This window comes from Halichoerus grypus, chromosome 8, assembly GCF_964656455.1.
Source record: "Halichoerus grypus chromosome 8, mHalGry1.hap1.1, whole genome shotgun sequence".
Classification (NCBI taxonomy): domain Eukaryota; kingdom Metazoa; phylum Chordata; class Mammalia; order Carnivora; family Phocidae; genus Halichoerus; species Halichoerus grypus.
The window spans coordinates 54,404,589-54,425,941 of NC_135719.1; the positions used below are offsets into that span (position 1 = coordinate 54,404,589).

General features: G+C 44.9%; 1 protein-coding gene and 1 long non-coding RNA gene across 2 annotated transcripts in view; one reads left to right on the top strand and one right to left on the bottom strand.

Moving 5' to 3' along the window:
* MYO1E (myosin IE) overlaps window positions 1-21,353 on the top strand; it is a 190,874-nt gene that overhangs the window by 45,124 nt on the left and 124,397 nt on the right. The window lies entirely within an intron of this gene.
* LOC144382755 (uncharacterized) lies at window positions 1,788-14,137 on the bottom strand. Its single transcript, XR_013450147.1, has 3 exons — window positions 13,476-14,137; window positions 3,905-3,992; window positions 1,788-2,125 (listed from the first exon to the last, which is right to left on the bottom strand). It is a non-coding gene; the product is annotated as an uncharacterized LOC144382755 (long non-coding RNA).

Here is a 21,353-nt window from a genome sequence, read left to right on the forward strand (position 1 = left end):
GCTACCATTCACTTTGATTCCTTCTATTTTTCTCTTCTTGAATGCATGGGCTGGACCCGGAGTCCTAGTTTACTTAATGAGGAGCTGCAGGCCCAACACAAATCAAAGGAAACCCAACCTTCATTTGGCAGGAGTGGTGAAAGTAGGGGATTGTTGGCGGTCTTCAAGTACAGAAGCTCCGAACACGAAAGAGTGTGGGGTTCTTATCTCTGGTGTGTGGAAATAGGAGAACTAGCCACCAGATGATCACGGAAAGATGATAGGGCAGCAAGGGAAGTGGTTGTATCTATACTCCTATTATTATTTCTGGGGTCTAGGTAGCCACATTCAATCACTGTCTTTATCTTTAGTATATAAAATTTCTTATCCCATAGGACTGTGACATCCGAGCAGTGCTGCTGCCTTAAATAACTAATTTTTCTAGATCTTTCTCAGATGTATGTTAAACAGTTACTTCCTGGCAGTCAGATGACTGATGTGGTCTTTGGGCACACACGTACTCACGTGTGCACACAGCTGTCTCTGCCTTGTGCTTGGCACATGTTGCTGCTCGGCCATTTCGGGTCTATCGAAAACTAAGTGAAATGAAGTAAAAGTAGGAGACGATTTAAGTTTCCTCTGTAGGAATAGACATTATAAGTTTATTTATAACATGTCTTCTCCCGAGAGCAGCAGTTCTCAAAAACTTTAGGCTGCATCTGAATCACCTGGAGAATGTGTAGAAACTCGGGTGGGGGAGCCCCACCCCCCATGCCGAGAGCATCTCATTCACTGGGTTGGGGGCGGGGCCAAGACTTTGCATTTCTGTCCCGTTTCCAGGTGCTGCTGATATTGCTGATCTGGAGGCCCCCTTGGTGAACTAGACTAATTAAGAATGGTGCTTTGAAAACTAGGTTTCCCCGGGAGCCGTGACGTCTGTTCCTCCTGCTTCTGGGCCTTCGATTGTGTTGTCCCTGCAAAGTCTCCCTCCTCCCGCTGGCCAGCTAAGTCCCCTGCATCTGCCAGGCGCCACCTCCGTTCCCATCCCCTCCACCTACTCTTTCCTGACTGTTCCAGTCCACTCAGGTCACTTCCGTTCTCGGAACTCTTCCAGTTTTTAACGGAAGCCCCCAGAATGGAATCTGCTGCCTTGTGTCTCTTGCACCTTTCAGCTTAGTCCTTTCCCCAGCTAGACCAGCCTGATTGGATTAGTGAACTTGACACACCTCAGACACTCTTCTGTGTGTCCTGGCACCGAGCACAGGGCTCAGTACATTGTAGATAACTCATTAGTTTATTGACTGATGAAGGTTCAAAGTGAATTCAGAGAGGAAGTAGAATGCTGCATGTATCATCAAGTGGTATTGCTTAATACTTAGGCACCAAATCATGCCTGTGCCTTCGATGCCCAGAGCCACAGATCCTTCTGCCTGATCCAGCATTGCCCAGCTTTTGGTCTTCTAGAGAAAGGGCATCATGGGCTTGCTCAGTATGGTGGATGCCCAGGCCCACTCTCTGGGCCACCCTGGCCAGTTGCTTTCACCACGCCTCTTTGTCCACTGTGTATGAGAATCAGTCGTTGGACTCCAGGGCAGCGTGATGACTGGGGGTCAGCATGTAGGGAGGGAGGTGGGGAGGGGACAGACAGATAGCACTTATGTTGGACAGGCAGTTTGGGACCAGACTGTGAAGGCCTTACATGGCATATTAGGGGCTTGGACTCTGTCTTACAGAAAATGCGAGGCTTTTTATTTTTATTATTATTTTAAAAGATTTATTTATTTGAGAAAGAGAGAGTGCATGCACGCCAGGGCACTTGAGTGGGGGGAGGGGCAGAGGGAGAGGGAGAGAGACTCCTCAAGCAGACTCCATGCTGAGCACAGAGCCTGATGCAGGGCTCGATGCCAGGACCCTGAGATCAAGACCTGGGCTGAAACCAAGAGTCAGATACTCAACCCACTGAGCCACTCAGGTGCCCCTGAAAATGGGAGGCTTTTCAAAAAAGGGGATGACATCATCAAGTGTGTTCCTTAGAACCATAATTCTGGAGGCCACTGGCTTCTTATAGAGGAGGTAAGTAGCAGAGGCAAACTCATGAAGGAGCTTTTACTTGAAGGGTTCTTTCTTGATGGTCAACTCTTCCCACCTTTTAAAAGATCCTGTGTTAGTTTCCTAGGGCTACCTTAACAAATGACCACACAAACTAGGTGGCTTAATAAAGAGAAATTGATTTGCTTACACTTCTGGAGGCTAAAATCTAAAATCAAGCTTTCAGTGGGACCATGCACTCTCTGAAGGCTTTAGGGGAGAATCCGTTCCATGTCTTTCTCTTGGCTTCTGGTGTTGTGCAATTCTTGGTTTCTAGTTGCATCACTCCCATCTCTGCCTCTGTCATCACATGGCCTCTCTTCATGCCTGTCTATTCTTATAAGGACATCAGTCATACTGGATTGAGGCCCACCCTAATGACCTCATTTTAACTTTATTACATCTACGAAGACCCTATTTCCAAATAAGGTCACATTCACAAGTACTGGAGCAGCATATCTTTTTTTGGAGGAGGACACAGTTCAACCCATAACAGACACTTACTTTGCTACATCTTATGATTTTAGGGCTTAAGATAGCAATGGGCTTGCTGCTATATCCAGCTAGTCAACTCGCCTGGGGAATGTGCCCATAAGGAGTTAGGAAGCTCCCTCCACCTTGAGTAATATGGCAGCTCACTTAAGTAATTATGAAGGAAGGAGACACAGGACCAAAGCAGCAGGAGGTGGGGCACTGACCCAAAGACCAGTTAGGATGCTATTGCAGGTGAGAAATAATGAGACCCTAAGTAAGGCAGTGACTTAAGACTAGAGGAGGGGTAGAGTGGGGAACAGGTCCCAAGTAGAACCAACAGGAGTGGTGTGGGGGGAGGAAGAACTCAAGGGTAATTCTTAGCCTGCTAAAAAATGTGCATGTGTGTTTGTGTATATATATAGGTATATAATAACTCCCTATATGTTATGCATGTATATATATTTGTGTCTTTTTTTTTTTTTTTAAGATTTTATTTATTTATTTGACAGAGAGAGACACAGCGAGAGAGGGAACACAAGCAGGGGGAGTGGGAGAGAGAGAAGCAGGCTTCCCGCCGAGCGGGGAGCCCCGTGCAGGGCTCGGTCCCAGGACCCTGGGATCATGACCTGAGCCGAAGGCAGACGCTTAACAACTGAGCCACCCAGGCACCCCTATATTTGTGTCTTGAAGATAAACAAGGCTTTATAGAGAAGCTTCTCTTTCTTTGTCCTTCCCCAGTTAACTACAATTACGCTTCACTATCCTGGAAAGGAGAGTAATAAAAAGGAAATAATATGGAACAAAGTAAGGAGCAATCTTGGGAATCTATGGGAATAGGGGACAAAAGGTACAAATTTTGGCCCACAACCTCTTGAGAAGGTTCAAGTGAATGCGGTGTGGTTGTCTAGGGGAATGGCCACCACTAACCTGCTAAGTTCAGCCCTGCAGGCCCTTTGTTCAGGTCCGTTCCCAGCCATCATCCAGCCTGACTGGGTGACTGGCTGACCTCCAGGGAGACTCAGACCTTCTTAGAGAACCTAAGTTGCAGGGTCTGGCATCACCATCATAATATTCTCTCACTCTGCAGGAGCTAGTTTTTGTATCCATTATCTCATTTGGTTTTCACAACCATGAAATGGAAAATTCCTTGCAGAGCAGAAGTCCTGATGTTGTTTTTCGGGGTGGGGGTTAGTGTTTGGACAAGACTCTTAACTTCTCCAAGCTTTGGAGCTTTTCTCATCAGTAGTGGACCAACAGCACCATCCTTACAGGATTATTGTGAGGATAAATGTCAATTAACATTGTGTAATTGACATGTGTGTAAAGTGACGGCTCAGAGCTGGTGCCCCACACTATTCATTACCTTTCCCTTCCTCTTCAATCTTCCTTCTCCGTCTTCTTCCAGGCTTTCTGACTCTATGGGCCAGAGCTATTTCTGCCATTCTCTCCTTCTGGAAATAAAACATAAATAAATTAAGAGAATTAAATTATAAACAAATTCCTGCAGAGAATTTGCTTTAAACTCATTGGAATCATTATCAATTGCACACTCACCCCAGAGGGCTGGGTTAGGGGTCTTCGAGTATATGTAGCAAACCGTGAGAGTGAAGGTGAGAAGGAAATGTCAGAATTGTAATTGGGATTAATGGAGATCGAGTTTGAGAGGCAGAATCTGGTGCCCGTTTTGTCCCTTGCCCACACTGGCTGGTCCCAGCCACTCCGCTGCTTTTATCTATCAGCCGGGTCCCCTGTGTCCCCTTCTTCAGTAGAGAACAACTCTACAGAACCACATCCTCTGGGACCTAGGTGTTGATGTGGCTGCTGGCCGATGTGTTCAGCGAACCCACACTTCAGTGCTGCCTGAGATGCTGGAGAGGGGCCACTGCCCAGGGCATCCTGCAGCTCCTCTGGATGACGTCCACTAGGGCTTAGTTTCTTTTTTCTTAAAGATTTTATTTATTTATTTGACAGAGAGAGAGAGAGAGAGCACAAGCAGGGGGAGTGGCAGGCAGAGGGAGAAGCAGTCTCCCCACTGAGCAGGGAGCCCGATGCAGGGCTCGATCCCAGGACCCTGGGATCATGACCTGAGCCAAAGGCAGCCCCTTAACAACTGAGCCACCCAGGTGCCCTGGACTTAGTTTCATTCAGAAGTTAGAAAGCAGTGGCCCACATTTCCAGCTCAGTAAAACTGGGAATGATGACCTAGTCAGGCCTGCCTCCTCGACTTCATGTCCCCGCCAGGATTGCTTTCCCAGTGCCCCCTCTACCTGCTCAACCTCCCGTGCTCACATCCCAGACCAGAAGTTCTCCTTCAGACTTCGTCCCACAGAAATGTTAGCCCAAGGGGCAGAGATACAGGTAGGAGAAGGCTTTCCTGCAATACTGCTCAGAATGGGGAAACCAAGGGGGCGCCTGGGTGGCTCAGTCGTTAAGCGTCTGCCTTCAGCTCAGGTCGTGATCCCAGGGTCCTGGGATCGAGCCCCACATCAGGCTCCATGCTCCGCAGGAGGCCTGCTTCTCCCTCCCTCACTCCCACTGCTTGTGTTCCCTCTCTCACTGTGTTTGTCTCTGTCAAATAAATAGATAAAATCTTTAAAAAAAAAAAAAAAAAAAGAATGGGGAAACCAGGAAAATAACCCAAAGGCCATTTACAGGGTTTTTTTTTTAGATGAATGGCACTGTGAGTCAGTGACTCACCAACTCAGAGCTTCTAGCTCCTTGTTTGTAACATAGAAATTACTAATATCCAGCCTGACTACAAGGACTATGAGATGATAAGTATGAAAGCACTTTGTGAATTGCAAATGGTTTTACAAATGTAGGGGATACAATGACTCAACAATGAGAAAAGTCCTTTGAGGCCTTTTACAAATAAAGGCATTTTATGTATTTAAACTCTTGGCACTCACAAATTTAACATTTGAGGTTTTGCCAACCTAGGGAGCAATCCCCTAGCAATTTGCAGGTTAGCTGAGCATCTACGAACGTGATGATCTCACACGAGGATGAGAAGAGGTGAATAGATGAAATAGTAGAAATTAAAATATGATTACATTATAGAGTCCTTAAAGGCTCATTAAAACAGACATCTGCCCAGTATTTTTATGCCCCATCAGTGGGCTCTGTGTTATTGGGAAAGAGTGAGACAAAAAGGTAAAAATTAGAAATACGTAATTAGATAAAACATAAATATACTCATGAAACAGTGAGCACAGCAATTACAGCAACATTATAAACAGATTCTTCCCTATACTGTGCATTACTGGGGAGAGGTGGCGACTACCAGAAAGCAAAGTGATTCAAGGAGGGAAGATTTATGTAAACCCGGAGCGATAGAGGAACTTCTGGGATCAAACTGAATTTTACCACATTTAAATGGAAAAGATTTCCACTTGAGACTATGCAGCAGCAATTATGAGTGAGTTAATATTTTTGATTTATTAATTTATTATTGAAGTATAGTTGACCTGAGTGAGGTGTTGTTTTTTTTTTTTTGCCTGTTACTGTGGTATGTGTGTCTATTTCTCCCCCAGTTAACATTCTGGATGTAGGCAGTGCAAGGAGCACTGCAGTTGCCTGGGGTGCAGGCTACTTCCTGTTTTCCGCCCTGCCACCCCTAGGGTGTGGCACTGGTCCTTATGGGCCCATGTGGAGCTTTGGCTGCCACCTGCCAATCCTGCGCAAGGGCGAGGAGTAAGGCGGTCATGCCCCCTCCCCCACTTTGTGATATGCCCTAGAGCTTGTACCTACTCCTTCCACTTACATCCCCGGCCACACCTAGTGGCATAAGAATCTGGGAGTGAATTCCTTATTCTGAGCAGCCATGTGCCCAGCTAAAAGCCAGATTGTGTCACTAAAGGAAAGGAAGCATAGATGCTGGGGGACAGCTCACACGTGCCGCCACGGTTCAACCCTCTCTGTGCCTGGGAGCCAATTAATTGTTCAGACGGGAGGGAATCTGAATGGAAGAAGAAGCAAGACCATGCAAGATGAGTGTGACTCAAGCCTTCCTACATCTGTTAGGGAGTTTCGGGGGCAGTTTAATGCTGATTGAATTTTTGGTTTCACAAAGTAAAGATTCCATTTAAATTAAATCATTTGTGAATGATCTTCCTTGACTTTCTGTTCGAAGTAAAGGTTGCTCAGGGGAAATTGTTTGAGAAAGAACCAAAGCAAGCCCTGACATCCTCCGGCCAGACACAGCTAAGCCTCAGGGTTGTTAAAAGGTGGCGTGGCACTCACAGCTGGGCCATGTTGTCCACCTGTTGGATGTGAGCAAATGCACACAACACTGGCCTCAGACAAGTTCCCTCTTAAACCATGGTCTTGTGAGACCAAACAAGACCACTGTGTAATTTCGTCTAAACACAGACTAAGACAAGGCTCCTTTACAACCCATAATATACCGTCAAACACCACCCCCGCCCCCAAACCTGGCTAATAGGAGTGGCCACTGGTACTTTACCATTTTACCGCTCTCTGTGCTCTAGTCAGCTCCCTACAGATAATATTTACTGAGATATACAATCATAGATTGCCCCAATTTCTGACGGCACCCCATCTAGAACAAACCCTTGCTTCTTTAGACCTCCCCCAAATCCTGTAATAGAGCTTAATACCCTCTTACTGAAGAGGTCCATGGGGCCCCGTTGTGCCTGCTCTCCCTTACTGTGATGAATAACGAACACCACTGTGCAGCTAGAAGTGTGTTCCTGGTGGTGTTTGGCTGGAAGACTTTGACATGTTGTATCGTGGAAGGGGTAATCCTGCCCTATAAATTCAGAACATCTGGGTTCACTTAGAAGAGACCTCACTGCCACGTTGGGCCAGTTTCTTAACCTCTAAAAGCTTTGTTTTCCTGATCTGTTAATTGTGGATGGTGATACCAACTTTACAAGGTTGTGAAGATTACATGAAGGAATAGATAGGAGAGTGCTTTTTAAAATTACGATGCACTTGGGGCGCCTGGGCAGCTCAGTTGGTGAAGCATCTGACTCTTGATTTCAGCTCCAGTCTTGATCTCAGGGTCGTGAGTTCAAGCCCCACGTTGGGCTCTACTCTGGGCGTGGAGCCTACTTAAAAACAAAAAAACAAAAAAGAATTACGATGCCCTTTATAAATTGAAGGCACTCAGTTTTGATTATGACAGGGGAAATAATGGCAAATTCTGTGTTTCTAAGATTTTCTTTGAGCTGAGGTCAATGAACAGCTCAATTTAAAGCCTAATTTACATCAGTAAGTACGTTTGCATTAATAGTCCCCACTTTTCTGTACTTGGGAAGGAAATTTGAACCAAGAGCCTCACTCCTGGGCATTTCTACCCAAATATGGCAGTTTCAACAGAGCCTTCTTGAAAGGAAAGTTCCATTTCATTTGAATGGAGAATGCAAAAGGCAAACAGTCACATTATGACTTACGTAGCGTCATACCTAAACAATGAGAAGATAGCACTTTTCCCCAAGAGCCTCTGTGAAGTTTTCAGGGGGCTTCCGAAGTCTAAAGGAAAACTCTAGAACCAAGACCTATTTCAACTCCAGTCATTTCCCAGGGTCACCATCACCCCAGTTGTGTGGAGAGAGGAAGAGGAGCCACCTGAAGCTGCGGAGTGAGAATCCAGCTCTGCCTTTTGCTTTATGTGTAATCTTGGCCAGGTCTCTGACCACCCATTTCCTCATTTCGAAAATTCATGTAGGCATGGCTGCCTTAAAACCACATCACGCATCGCCTCCGATGGGAGATGTTCATGAAAACTTAGCTTTGAAGTGCCATGTGTTCAGGTTAGGATCCTGGTGTTGCTATTTTATTAGGAGAGGGTCCTACACAGCTGGTTCAGGATAACGAGAAGCTTCTGAGTGCCGACTTTGTCTCACTAACCACTCTTTTGAATGATGTAGAGGCCACATTAGAGATGTTTCTACCTCGGCGCTGCTGCTTGGAGACATGAACCCAGCCGGGGTGTTGCAGTTCTCGCTCCAAGCAGAAACCCAGAAGGCACCGGGGCCTCTTGCTTTTGTATTTCAGACAATAGATTTTATCAAGTTGGCAGCTGATTCTACCAGTCAGATTTAGGTTTGACTGGGGTCTGAAACTGAAGGCTTTATTTGCAGCCTGGAGCTTCCCCATCACGCTGGATGGTTTCTAGAAAAACCAGCCAGAGCGTCACATTTTCTTTTATGTGGGAATCCGTGAATATGGCAGGTAGTTTGGAGTGATGCTGAGGGATCGTCTCCCCAGACAATACCTCAAAGAGTTTCCTTTCTCCACCCTGGAGATGCCCTAGCCTAGCAGACCAAATTCATGGGTGCCCTGGTCTCAATGTCACTGTCTTTTGGGCAGAAGAGAGACCCCGTAACCAGTCTTGACCTTCCATATACCATTTTTATATTTTAAATTGGCAGGAGTCTTTTGTTTGCCTTCAAACCTTACCTTTACATATTTATAGACCTTTATATTCAGTTCATAATGCACTTACACCTCACCTTTTGATTACACATTTAATAAAATTGATTAAGCCCCGAGGAGTGCCAAACACTGAGCTGGGTAGACTGGGAATTCAGAGAAAAAGGGACAGCTGTCCCTGCCCACAGGGCACTCAAGGACTAGTCAGAGAATCAGTCGTGTTTACATCTAATTCATGTCAAGACAGCATGCCAAACCCAACAATTGAGATGGGTTCCAGGTATAGCCTATTTCTCTTACTGGCCCTGTGAGTTCGGTGTTGACACCCTTTTCATGGATGAGTAAAGTGAGACCCAATGGCTTTAAGTGGCTGCTGTGGTCACCCAGCAAAGGGGGTCTGACTTGTAAGCACTGCCTTCTCCACCCCAGCATGCTGCCCCTTCTCCCTTACCTCGTCAGCATTCCTGCATAGCATGGTACCGCATCAAGATGACAGGTGCATTTCTGCGGTTTATATAGAAATTCTGTTTTGGGTTGACTGTTCCCTCCAGACATTTAGGAAGGTGCCTTAGGTATCTGGACATGTCCCCACATCTTCCTTTGGTAGCAACTGGTCTCCTTATGGGCATGCCGGTTTCTGTTAGCTTCAAGGTGTACTGTTTTCACCTTTTCCCCTATCTGACGCTCGTCCCGCCCAGGACTTAACTGGAGTTTTCGCCCGATCTCATCCTCTCTCAGTACCTGCGGTGGAGGCCTGGCCTCCAGCACGTAGTACACACGCTAACTTTCATTTAGGTGTTCTTGCATTTTTTGGAGAAACAGGTTTGAGGACGGAGGAAGGTAAGTTCTGTGAAGTATATCACAAATTAGTGTAAGGGCATAAATTAGGAGAAACGAACAAATTCAGTTGTATCCTCATTCTCTCTTGGTGTTATCAAAAGAACTCATTTTTATGGCACCATAAGATTTACAAAGGTCTGGGGCACCTGGGTGGCTCAGTAGTTAAGCATCTGCCTTCGGCTCAGGTCATGATCCCAGGGTCCTGGGATCGAGTTCCGTATCGGGCTCCCTGCTCCGTGGGAAGCCTGCTTCTCCCTCTCCCACTCCCCCTGCTTGTGCTCCTTCTCTGTCTCTCTCTCTGTCAAATAAATAAAATCTTTAAAAAAAAGATTTACAAAGGATTTTCCTGCCCTTGATTTCATTGGTCTTCTCACCAACGACCCCGAGATGTTGGAAACAGGGAGTTGAAGTGAATCCCCCAGGCCACCCAGTCAGTGAGTGGCAGAAGAGAAAATTGGAATCTGATCTTCATGCTCCAGTCCTGGGCCTTTGCTCTTTGCCAGATCATGGCAGAATACGGACTTCACCATAATAAAGTTGACTCAGCTACTCGGAGTGGCTGTTAGTTACTTTATTCCTCCCAGCATCCCAGAGAAACTTCTCCATTATGAATTATAGCCTCTGGGATTTGCCCTGGAGACAATGCTAAGTGCTTTCACCAATGAGGTTCCTGTTGATAAATCTGTGAGGGGATGGGGTACATCAGGAAGGTTAGCTTTCAGGATTGTAACAGATACGTAAGATCTCCTAGGAATGAGGACAGTTCAGAGGAAGGAGAAGGTGAACTCTGGTGACAAGTTGTCATAATATTAATGGGGAATTTATTTCTAATTTTGAGTCCAGATTTTCTTCCAGAGGATGCTTCCTGGGCCGTGGGTACATTAACAGATGTAGGCCATTAACGAGGGAGACATTTTAAACAAATTCTGAGGATTCATGTGCTTTTACTGCTAAAATGAAAAAGAAAAAAAGTATAAAATAAGCCTACTCAAAGAGTTTGTTTTTTCTATTACTTTTGTTATCATGATTTTATCATTTGGATATTCTCTTAGAGTTAGTCCATGAGCCCTTCAAGAAAGCCTAACAAAATTTCTTGATAACCATACCTCCAACAACAGAGGGGCATTTGGAGAATGTTTTTGTTTTTTAAATTAGAACCCTGGAAGATTTATAACTCGAAGGCAATCACAGGTTTCTAGCCCATTGTAGGAACTCATTGTCTTCCTCTAGCAGTTAACTTCCTTTCACATCATGGGACCCACTTCCAGATTTCAAAAATTATGACAGCGTCAAGGGTAGATTCACTTCCTCTCTTGATTAAGTCTGAGAGTGAGGGGGTGGGTAGATGGGAAGGATGGGTGGCTAAGAATGGTGGTAGATTCTGTTAAATGGTTCTGAATGCTTGGTAGTATCTTTTGCCAATAAAGATGTCAGAAAGGGGACAGCCTTCAGCGTGGGCCAGACAGGCAGAGCCCTGGGAACAAGGACTGGTCTTGCTGGACTGGCTCCAGTCTACCCTCAGTGTTGCTCCAAGGACTGGTCTTGCTGGACCTACTGGCTGGGAGGAGCCGCCGTAGATTCTCCTCTAGAAGAGATTCAAGAGAACCCAAAGCCTTGCATGTAACACTTAGTGCTTTACCTGGTGATCAGTTATGGAGTAGCTAACTGGTCTGTAGTAAACAGTTGCTCAAATGCCTTTTCAGCTTCTCAGTGGTGACAAACTATATCTGACAAAGATCTTACATCACATTAAAGATTTAGGGATTCCATTCAGGATATTTAAAACCTCTTGCCAGAGGGGAGATGGTATAGCATAACCTCACACCAAATTTCTGAGTCTCATACTTAGGCATTGAGATTTTTTAAAAAATAATGTTTGAAGTCGAAAAAACCCACAATTTTAGGGAAAATCAAACCAATTTACCTTAAATGGAGTAAATGATGGTTCGAGCTAATCATTGTCTGACAGAGCTTGGGCTGGTGTTTCTGAAATAAAATTAACTGGGGCACCTGGGTGGCTCAGTTGGTTAAGCGTCTGCCTTCGGCTCAGGTCATGCTCCCAGGGTCCTGGGATCGAGCCCCGCATCGGGCTCCCTGCTCAGAGGGGAGCCTGCTTCTCCGACTCTGCCTGCCGCTCCCCCTGCTTGTGCTCTCTCTCTGACAAATAAAATCTTTAAAAAGAAATTAACTACAGAGTTCTTAAAATGGGGTCATTCATGTTAGAATTCATTTGTCAACGAAGATCAGGTTCAATGATTTGTGTGAATTCATGTCTTCTCAGCTTACCTGGCAGCCAGGGGAATATTTTGCAAGGAGGTGTGAACTGCACTGGACATTCTTCTCCCTGGTAGTCACCAGCTCATTCAGTATTTTTATGTAAAGAAAGAACTGAATCTTACATCAACAGGAATCACTCTTCCCACTTGAACTGCAACTGCAGACTCGAGTCATTAATTTGTAAACCTTTATATCTCTTAAAAAAATCATTTTATCCCCAGGGTTGGCGCAGTACCCAGCACAGGTATTGCCTGGGTTAAGTGACTGAATTGGTGAAAAACATAGGATGTGGTTGAGGAAAAAGACCACAGAGTACAATTGTTCTGGAAAGAATACCATCCTTGAAATTACTATTCATGTTGCCAATTCCTGTTTATGTTTATGAATCCTTCAGAATTTCAGAGTACGCTACCAATACTTTATATCTCATGATTCTAGCTAGGAGAGGAAAAATAAATCTTAGACAGAAACTTTTTATCTGGAAAGCATAAGGCTTAATTTTCCAGTGTTGGTTCAGCACTATTAAATCACTAACCTACACATCCCTTTTAGAAATGGGCTCCAGGCTTTTAACTCATGTGGCTGTAATACTGACAGGGCAAGGAGAATCTTCGGTCTCCAGATAAACTCATTGGTCTTTATTTCCGTGATAACTTGCCCTTCAGACTGTTTGGGCTTCATCCGAGGTTCTGTTCTGGCCGCTCTGGTTGTGGAAGCGGCCATCTGCTGGCGGCTCTTTTTTTTTTTTTTTTTTTTTAAAGATTTTATTTATTTGACAGAGAGAGACACAGCAAGAGAGGGACTACAAGCAGGGGGAGTAGGAGTGGGAGTGGGAGAGGGAGAAGTAGGCCTCCCGCCGAGCAGGGAGCCCAATGCGCGGGGCTCGATCCCAGGACCCTGAGATCATGACCTGAGCTGAAGGCAGACGCTTAACGACTGAGCCACCCAGGCGCCCCTGCTGGTGGCTCTTATATAATAACGTCCTTTGAGGTACTATTTCCACACAATCATTATCAACAAAAAGAAAATGTTTAAGGACTATCCCAGGCGGTAGCAGATTCCCTTGTGGGAACAAGAATGTCTGGAATCTAAGGTTGGACATAAAGGTCTTCCCTGTTTGTGGCTCAAGAACAATTGTTGGCAGCCTCTTTGAACTGACTGGTTGGACTTCATCCTTTTCATTCACATCATTCTTTACCCCCAACCCACTTCTCCCTACCTGGCTTTAAGCTTTCTGGTCCAAAAGAATTTCCTCCAAGTCCCATTTAAGTAGATAGATGTTCATTCAACAGCATTGGAGCTAAGGAGAGGAGAGATGGGATTAGGGTGGGGAGGAGGCTCCTAGGCACCCTGACAAAGGAAATCAGAGATAAACATCCTCACATAATAGCTTTGCATATGGGCAGACCCGATTTTACCTGTACACTTCTTCCCATGGTGCTGCCTGGGCCATCAGAATCACCTTGACTCGTACTTCTGGTTTTTAGTTCAGCTTCTAGGAATGCATTATTTCACGCCCTGTGGAGGTAGATGGACCTCGCTGTCACAGATGGAGAGCACAGCCACCCAGCAACCTCAGCCTCTCTGGAACCCAGCAGGTGTGAAGAAACCACTACCAATGCCCCTGAGAAGCCCACAGTGATGCTCCATAGCCCTTGTCTGTCTGAAACACTCAGCATCTGAGAATAATGCATGCTCCTCGAATGCCAGATAAGTGGGTTTTAAAATTCTAATTCCATCAAAGCTGGTTGTCAGAGTTTGATAAGGAACAGGATATTTACATAGTCTCCAAGTCTCTTCCCACAAACTGCTTAGCAGTTACAACAGGAAAAAATAGAAGTTATGCAGTGGGGAAATGGGACAGTACTTAGCCAAGTGACAAAAATGAGTATCACCCACAAACATCAACAAACATCGTGTACCTCCAGACATGATACCCTGAGAAGGACACAAAATCACTTGACTAGAAGTCTAGCCAAAAGAAAAAAAAAAAGGCAAAAGCTGCATCTAATTATGAGGAAACATCTGACAAACCCAAACTGAAGGAAATCCTATAAAATAACTGGCCCAAATTCTTGAAAATGTCAACATTATGAAGCATGAAGGAAAGCTGAGGAGCTGTTAGAAATTAAAGGAGACTAAAGAAATAGAAAACTAAATGCAATACATGATGATCTGGCACCAAGCAAAAGAAAATCTTGTCAAAGGACATTATGGGGATAATTGATGAAATTGGAATATTGACTTATATAAAAAGTATGGCATCTACCGTATCAGTGTTCCATTTCCTGAGATTGTTTACTGTGGTTATATAAGAAAAGCCCCTTCTTAGGAAATATATACTGAAGTGTTAAGGAACAAGAGGGCATGACGTATACAACCTGTTTTCAACTGGTTTATATAAAAAATCTACATATTTGGGGGGAAGAGAAAGAGGGGGACAGAAAGGAAGCAAGTGTGGCAAAATGTTACCAGTTGGTAACAAGTAGGAGAATCCTTTGTTTATTTTTGGTAACTTTTCTGAAATGGCAAAATTATTTTTAAAAAATGGTTTTAAAAAACCATACTTTTCTTATTCTACGATCATAAACACACAAAATGAACAGAAAATCTGTTGTCTCCTCTATGCTGGGATGGGTCAGCAATCAGCCAAAAGGGCTGGAAAGAGATTTGTGTCCCCTTTCTGCCTCTTCTCCTGACTCCTAAATCAAATCCTCCCAGCCAGTTGTGGACGATTCCTGCGGAGACCCCAACCAAGCAGGTCCCAATTCTATCTCAAGGGCAGCAGGCCTGGGCGACTGCTGGGTGGGCTGGCTTTTCTCCCCATCTCAGTCAGCCCCTCAGAGCCAAGGATTCTTGCAGCAGCAGTAATGGTGGTCGCAAATTGAGGTCAGTAGGAAAACAGATCTGTTTTGGGTTGTCATGTTGCACATAATGCGATGAGTGAACAGAAAAGAATGTAGCCCAGTGAAGGGATGGCTTGTGAACTCTGGGTCTGGTTCTGAATATCCTTATGATGCCCAGCATAGAAAACAGGAAACATCGGTTAAAACGGGAAATCACTGTGGGCTGAGTTACTGTAATGCCTCATTTTACTTAGAAGTTGGCATCGAGTAGGGCCTGTGCCTTGATAATTTTGCCTTTTCTTTAGGGTGGTGTATTACCCAGCTGAGAGGCTTTCAGGCTGGAATCGCCACCTTTAAGTAAGCTTAGAAATTGTGTTTTTCAAGAGCTGTTTGTTTTCCCCGTCTCCAGGTTTAAAAGCAGTCAAGCTCTGCTGGTGGTTCTGGGTCCCTCCTCTGGCCCCCTCTTTTATTTCTAAGTAGGCGAGGTGCAGCACACAGAGAGACTCACAGCCCAGTTTAATGATATCCCGCCATGAGTGACATAGCCATTATCATGCTAGACAGATAAACAGAGGGATGTTCCCTAAAGCTGATGAGCCCAACCGGAAATTTGCTCTCCTGTCCTCCCCAAATCTCCCGCCACTCCTCTGGGGTCCTCTAAAATATCAGGGAAATTTTGCCAGCCGATTCAGGCTGTAAAATGGAGATCATTATACCTGCTCCCTGCCTGCCTCTCGGAGCTGCTTTAGGACTCACATGGGATGATAAACAGCCAAGTAGCGAGGCACTGGAAGGTGGCGTTATTTCTCTCATTGGATGGGGATCTGACTACGGGAGTTTAGGCCTGTTTCCTCTGGAAGGAAGACAGTTTTTCTGCGTGACCTGGGCTGCACCCTCTGATGGGGATTCCATCTTGGCTGCCTGTTTCCTGTGTCCAGTGCCAAGCAAGTACTCAGCCTTGGCCTTCTGGCCTCACTTGGCGGCTTTTATTTTTCCTATCTATCTATATCCTAACTGTTTTCTGCCTCACCAATGAAAGTATGCGTGATGAAAGCAGGAGCCTCGTTGGTATAGTCTGCACGTGTTACCCCAGCACCTAGAAGAACAGTGCTTGGCTTCTAGGAGGCATATAACTGTTGGAATGAATGAATGAATGAATGAAGTGCTTCCCATCCTTTATTTTCTTATCTCCTGTTTGCTTCCTGTCCTGCACAATCTCATGCATGTCTATGGCAACAACTTTTTAGTAGCCAATGGAGGACTCTCAGATTGATGTCCCTGGCCCATTTCTTGTTCCTAAGCCCCAGAGCTCTGGATCCGAACACCCAGTGCCAAATGTGGAAAAGTTCAATAAAGAAGGGATTTTGAGTATAGATTCTGGAAGGAGAATATTTGCTCACTGGTGTTGATCTGGGGCAAGTGATGTAACTTCTTTGCGCTTAGTCTTTCTCATCCTTAAAATGGGGATTAATAATAATGCTGACTTTCTAGGTCTGTTGGGACAGGTAAATGAGTTCATACATGTGAATAGCTTAGAATGTTGCTTGATACACTGGAGTTCACTGGACAGGAGGTTCATTCTAGTTTAGTGTGCCATCTGGTAAATTGGGGTGATTGCTTTCTGCCTCTTTTTCATGGCAGAATAAAAGGGGCACTGCTGAATCCTGAACTGTTTCTCCAAATGAAATGCAGACCTATTCTTTTCCTGTGGCATGTGAACCTTGGCTACCCATCCCTCCCTGCTCAGCAACAGAAAAGTGGCTTTCCTAACCCAGCCAACTCTATGGTTGAGGTAGCTCATGAACTGGGAGGCCTCTGCCTCGGTCTGCAAGCTCCCATTTTCCCATCCACTTGCACGCCAGTGGGAGAGACCCTCCCTTATACTCTACAGGTTCGATTCTCAAGCTCTGGCTTCTAGAAATTCAATCCCTTCTTTGGCCATGTGGACGACTTAGGCAGCAGAGCGGGGGTCAGGTTCAGATAAGAAAAGACCCCCTAAATGGGTAGGGCTAGGCTTATTTTGCAGTCTTGTTTCTAACTATAGTAATGTCATAATTCAGTTGAGATTTTCATCACACTGGTGAGGAAATTCATGGTGAAGGTTACTACAGCAACCTTAACTCTACTGGGGGAAAGCATATCCCTTACAATGGGGCCTTTCAGAGGCTGGGCCGCAAAGCTGGGCAGTAATTCAGTCTATTCAAAACACAATGGGGCAAAACAGAATAGAAAGGAACGACACATTGTTTTAGGCCTCCCATCCCCATCTGTAGCACTGCGCATGCTTGTCCATCCTGGTGCCCAACTTTACTTTTGTTCCTCCCAAAAACACTTAATTTCATGACTCCTATGCCTGCCCGCTGATATGCATTTCATGTCAGTTTAAATAATAATAACAACGGCTCTACAACCAGAAAGTGTATTAACTTACCCATAGCCAGAAAGTGCTGCAGAAAAAATACCTTTAAGAAAAGGTGGCACAGAGTTTTGATTTGGAGACCAGGGGAATGCCAATTGAGTATGTTTAAAAATATTCAAACCACTCTTGAAAGCTGAGCCCTGTAAAACCACTACGGATTTTTTTTCTTTTTTAAGGGTGTAAATTTTAAATGTCCAATAAAATAAAATACAACAAAATAAAATAAAATAAAATCACCCTTACCTTTATTCACAGCCACTCAAAATAAACCTACCCACCAAACAAAATTTACCCACCAACAGTCAATGATTGGTTCACTTACATTTTTTTTTAAACTAGAGAAAGTGGCATAGGTTTTTCAAAGCTGAATATAGACACTTAAGCTTGTGAACTGTACCAAGCAAAAGAGTTGTGAATTGTGGTTTCCTTAGAAAGGAAGTCGGAAGGAAACTTTTTTCTTATTTAATTTTTTTTTCCTTGAGAGCATTTATAGTATTTTATTTATTCACACACTTGCTCTATGATCAAACAAACTTTTCTTATGTTGTATATTTAGATCTCTAGGGTTGTTTTATGTCTTTCTCTTCTTTAATGTTTCCCGCATGTTTAATTTAAATCATTTTCCTTTTATCTTTCTCAGGATTTTAAGCTATTTCTCCTTCCGAACCTTTGTACTCTTGCCCCACTGAATTAAAAAGAAAAGTCAAAATGAGCTTTTCTTGTAAATGCGAAACTAGCAGGTCCTTCTGTATCTTAAAGCCAAATTCTATCAAACAAATGGTGAAACTTTTTGCTTTTGATGCCAGTGAACCCTAATTGATGTGTGGTCACTTCCAGGTAACTCTGGGTGTTGGTCATTTGGTTAGTAAGTAACGCTGTGCTTTTGACCCAACTCCCAGGAAGAGAAGGGGTCACAGCCAGGGAGAGCATATTAGGACTGCTGGTGCCACTTGTCCTCATATTTTGGGTCTGGGACTAGGGTCAAAAGGGACTTTTGTGCACTTGGGAGCAGAGTGTGGTTGAATTCTCTTAGCAATTTTGCAACCAGAAACCATGCAAATGTGTTTACAAATCCATTTGTGGTCTTGCTGCAGTTTGGGGGCACAATCCTCTTTGTGAGGTTGGGGATGCTGATACCTATCGTCTCTTCACTGTCCTGCCCCAAATGGAGTGCCCTGTTTTCTGCCCAACACACAGAGCAGGTGTCACTTTGTCTTAATTCCTTGTCTAACGTGATTTCTCAGTACTGCCTTGGGGATCATGTGGGTGTGAGTCCCAGCCCCTTAACTCCCATTCCTGTCCATACTTCAAGGGAGACCAGAGTTTGCTACTTGCTCTTGACTTTGCGGGGCTGAAGGTTCCCTAGCAGGAACTGTTTTGGCAATTCACGTCTGTCTTGCCTATCTTGTCCGAGTGAGAATTTCTGTGAGGTTATTTTGAACATACTTGAGTGTCTTCATTGGGGTAAGAGGCACCTTTGCCACAAAGGGAAGCTGTCATCTCTTCCCCAAAGAACGCTGACTGAGAAGCGGGCACTTAGTGAAGATCAGGGTGTGGGGCTCCGTCTTTGAAGCTGGCTGCGAGAGGTACTGTGAAGGGAGATGGAGCAGGGGCAGAGGCGGAGGTACGGGGTCACAGGGTAGCTCCAACCCTCTGGCCTCTGAGCTCCAGTGAGGCTTCTCACAGCACCCATTATCCTTCTACGAGTCAGTCCTAGCAGTGCGCCTGAAATGCCCCTGTGTGCACAGTGCCCTCTCTGTTCCATTGCCAAGGCCATCCTTCATCCGACTTGCCATGTGGGACCTAAGGGCAGCTTCGGGGGCCGTTCAGGACACCTTGCTGTCAGACGACGCATCAGCCTTGGGGGAGTTTCCCAGAGTGGAGAATCGACTTCTTTTGTCTTCCACCATAGCCTCCCAGGAAGCTGCTTGTGGGTTTCTAAACCCACCAAACCCAAGGACAGATCTGGACTCCGTGACTCTCTCTGGCCAAGTTTTTCATCTCTTACATGGGGATCAGAGTACTTCACTGGTTCTACAATTCTTTTGAGACCAAGGGAAACAAAGCACCTAACATAGCGTTTGATACATAGTAGGTGCTCAAGAAAAGCCGTGCCCATTCTGTGTTCCCTAAACATTGTGGATCCCCCCTCTTGATGGTAGGGGTTGCCCCTTCGACGCTGTATTACATTTTGCAGAATACAGTGAGCAATGGGATTTCTTGGATTTTCTCTGGAGTTGTGAACTTTAAGCTGGTGGGACCCACCCATGGCCTGTAATCACATCAGACATGGTTAGCTTGTGTTTTGTTTCCAATTTTAGTGATCAGGGCAGCACAGAGTTCCTACTGGAAGGAGCACCATGGAATTCTACAGCCAGAGATCTCTAGTTAGATTATAGCTTTCCAGTTTCTGCGGAACTTTCCCCCCATATTCTGGAGATTGCCTTTACCTACTTGCTTCTGAGTTTTAAGCCAATGCCAGGACTTTGCCGTCCTCCCCCACACCGCCACCCATAACTAGAGGCCTGTATCTTGGGTGGAAGGCAAGGGGTCCCAGGAAAGTGGTCCCCAAAGTGTAGGGTCTGTGTACTTTTGCAGGCAAGATAACCCCCTGGAAGGCACATTTAAAACTTCTATTTCTGTTTATCTTAATATTAAAAACTAAGAAATTAAGCCCTTCAAATATTTAATATTTGAATGGGCACCAGCACCCTCCTGCAGTCTGATTGCCAGAGGGTCAAGGTTCACATATGATAATGTTTGTTATTTGAGAAATTAAAAAAAAAAACTTTTTTTAAGATTTTATTTATTTGACAGAGAAAGCATGAGCAGGTGGGGAGGGGGGAGAGTAAGGGGAGAGGGAGAAGCAGAGAGCTCAATGCGGGACTCCATCCCAGGACCCTGGGATCACGACCAGAGCGGAAGGCAGACACTTAACTAACTAAGCCACCCAGGCGCCCGAGAAATTTAAATTATTTATATGCCTAGACTTATTTGTTCTTTCCAGAAGCTCTGTGGGTGATAGGTTTGCTCAGGAGGGGCTGGCTGCAGAGAGCTGCAAATAAAGTGCTGGTTAGGGACCAGAAGACCTGAGTTCCAGTGCTGGTTTTACCACTAAGTAGTTGGCACCATGGGCATGCATCACCTCCCTGGGTCTCAGATTCCTCACCAGTATGGGGAAAGCTTGGAGGCCCCTTCCAGCTCTAAAATATTAGGATTCAGAATATAAATATAGAAGCGTTCTGCCCCTTCCTTACCCTTTTTCCTTTGTAGTTGGTTTAAATACCTTTGCTTTTTTCCTATAAGGTATCAATCTGTTGCTCAGATGGTCCTTACTGTACTTCTTCATTATAGGCTTCCTTTTTAGTTAGCCTCTTCCATGCCCTACGTGTCTTCTCTGGCAGCGACTGTCTTTTTTCTGCTCTGCTGCCATAGATCCCTATTCTCAGAGTCTGGGTTCAAATGTCTCACATATTGTGCGATTATGTATCGCTTGAGCATTGTGAAACTTTAAAAGTTCCACATTTCTTTGTTGAATCCTGTCTCTGCTAGTATCTTCTTATCAGCTCCAGGAGACAGTGTCCTGGTTCTTTCTTGAAACATCAGAGATCCAATCAGAGGATGACTGCTGGCTCCCAGTGTCCCCAGTTCACTTGCTATTATTGACAACTTACTGTTATTGACAAGTTTGCACTTACGGTGGGCCAGGCAGTGTAACATGAACTCTCCATGCATGATCTTATTTAATTCCCACAAAATCCCTGAGTGGTTGACACTGTTATTGTCCCCATTTTACAGAAAAAGAAACTGAGGCTGAGAGATTGGAATCCTTGCAGTGCTGTGTTTACTAAATAGCCTTGAAGCACTTAACTTCCTTAAAAATCTTTTTAGTCGTAGGGGTACTAAGATCTCTATTCAGTTAGAATGTCTTCCCCTCAGAGAGAGAGGGTTTTCTCTCTTCCTCTGCTTTTCTTTACCTCCCTTCCCAATTTCTATAGTTTTAAAAATCTGTGTTTGTAGCTGTCAGAGGA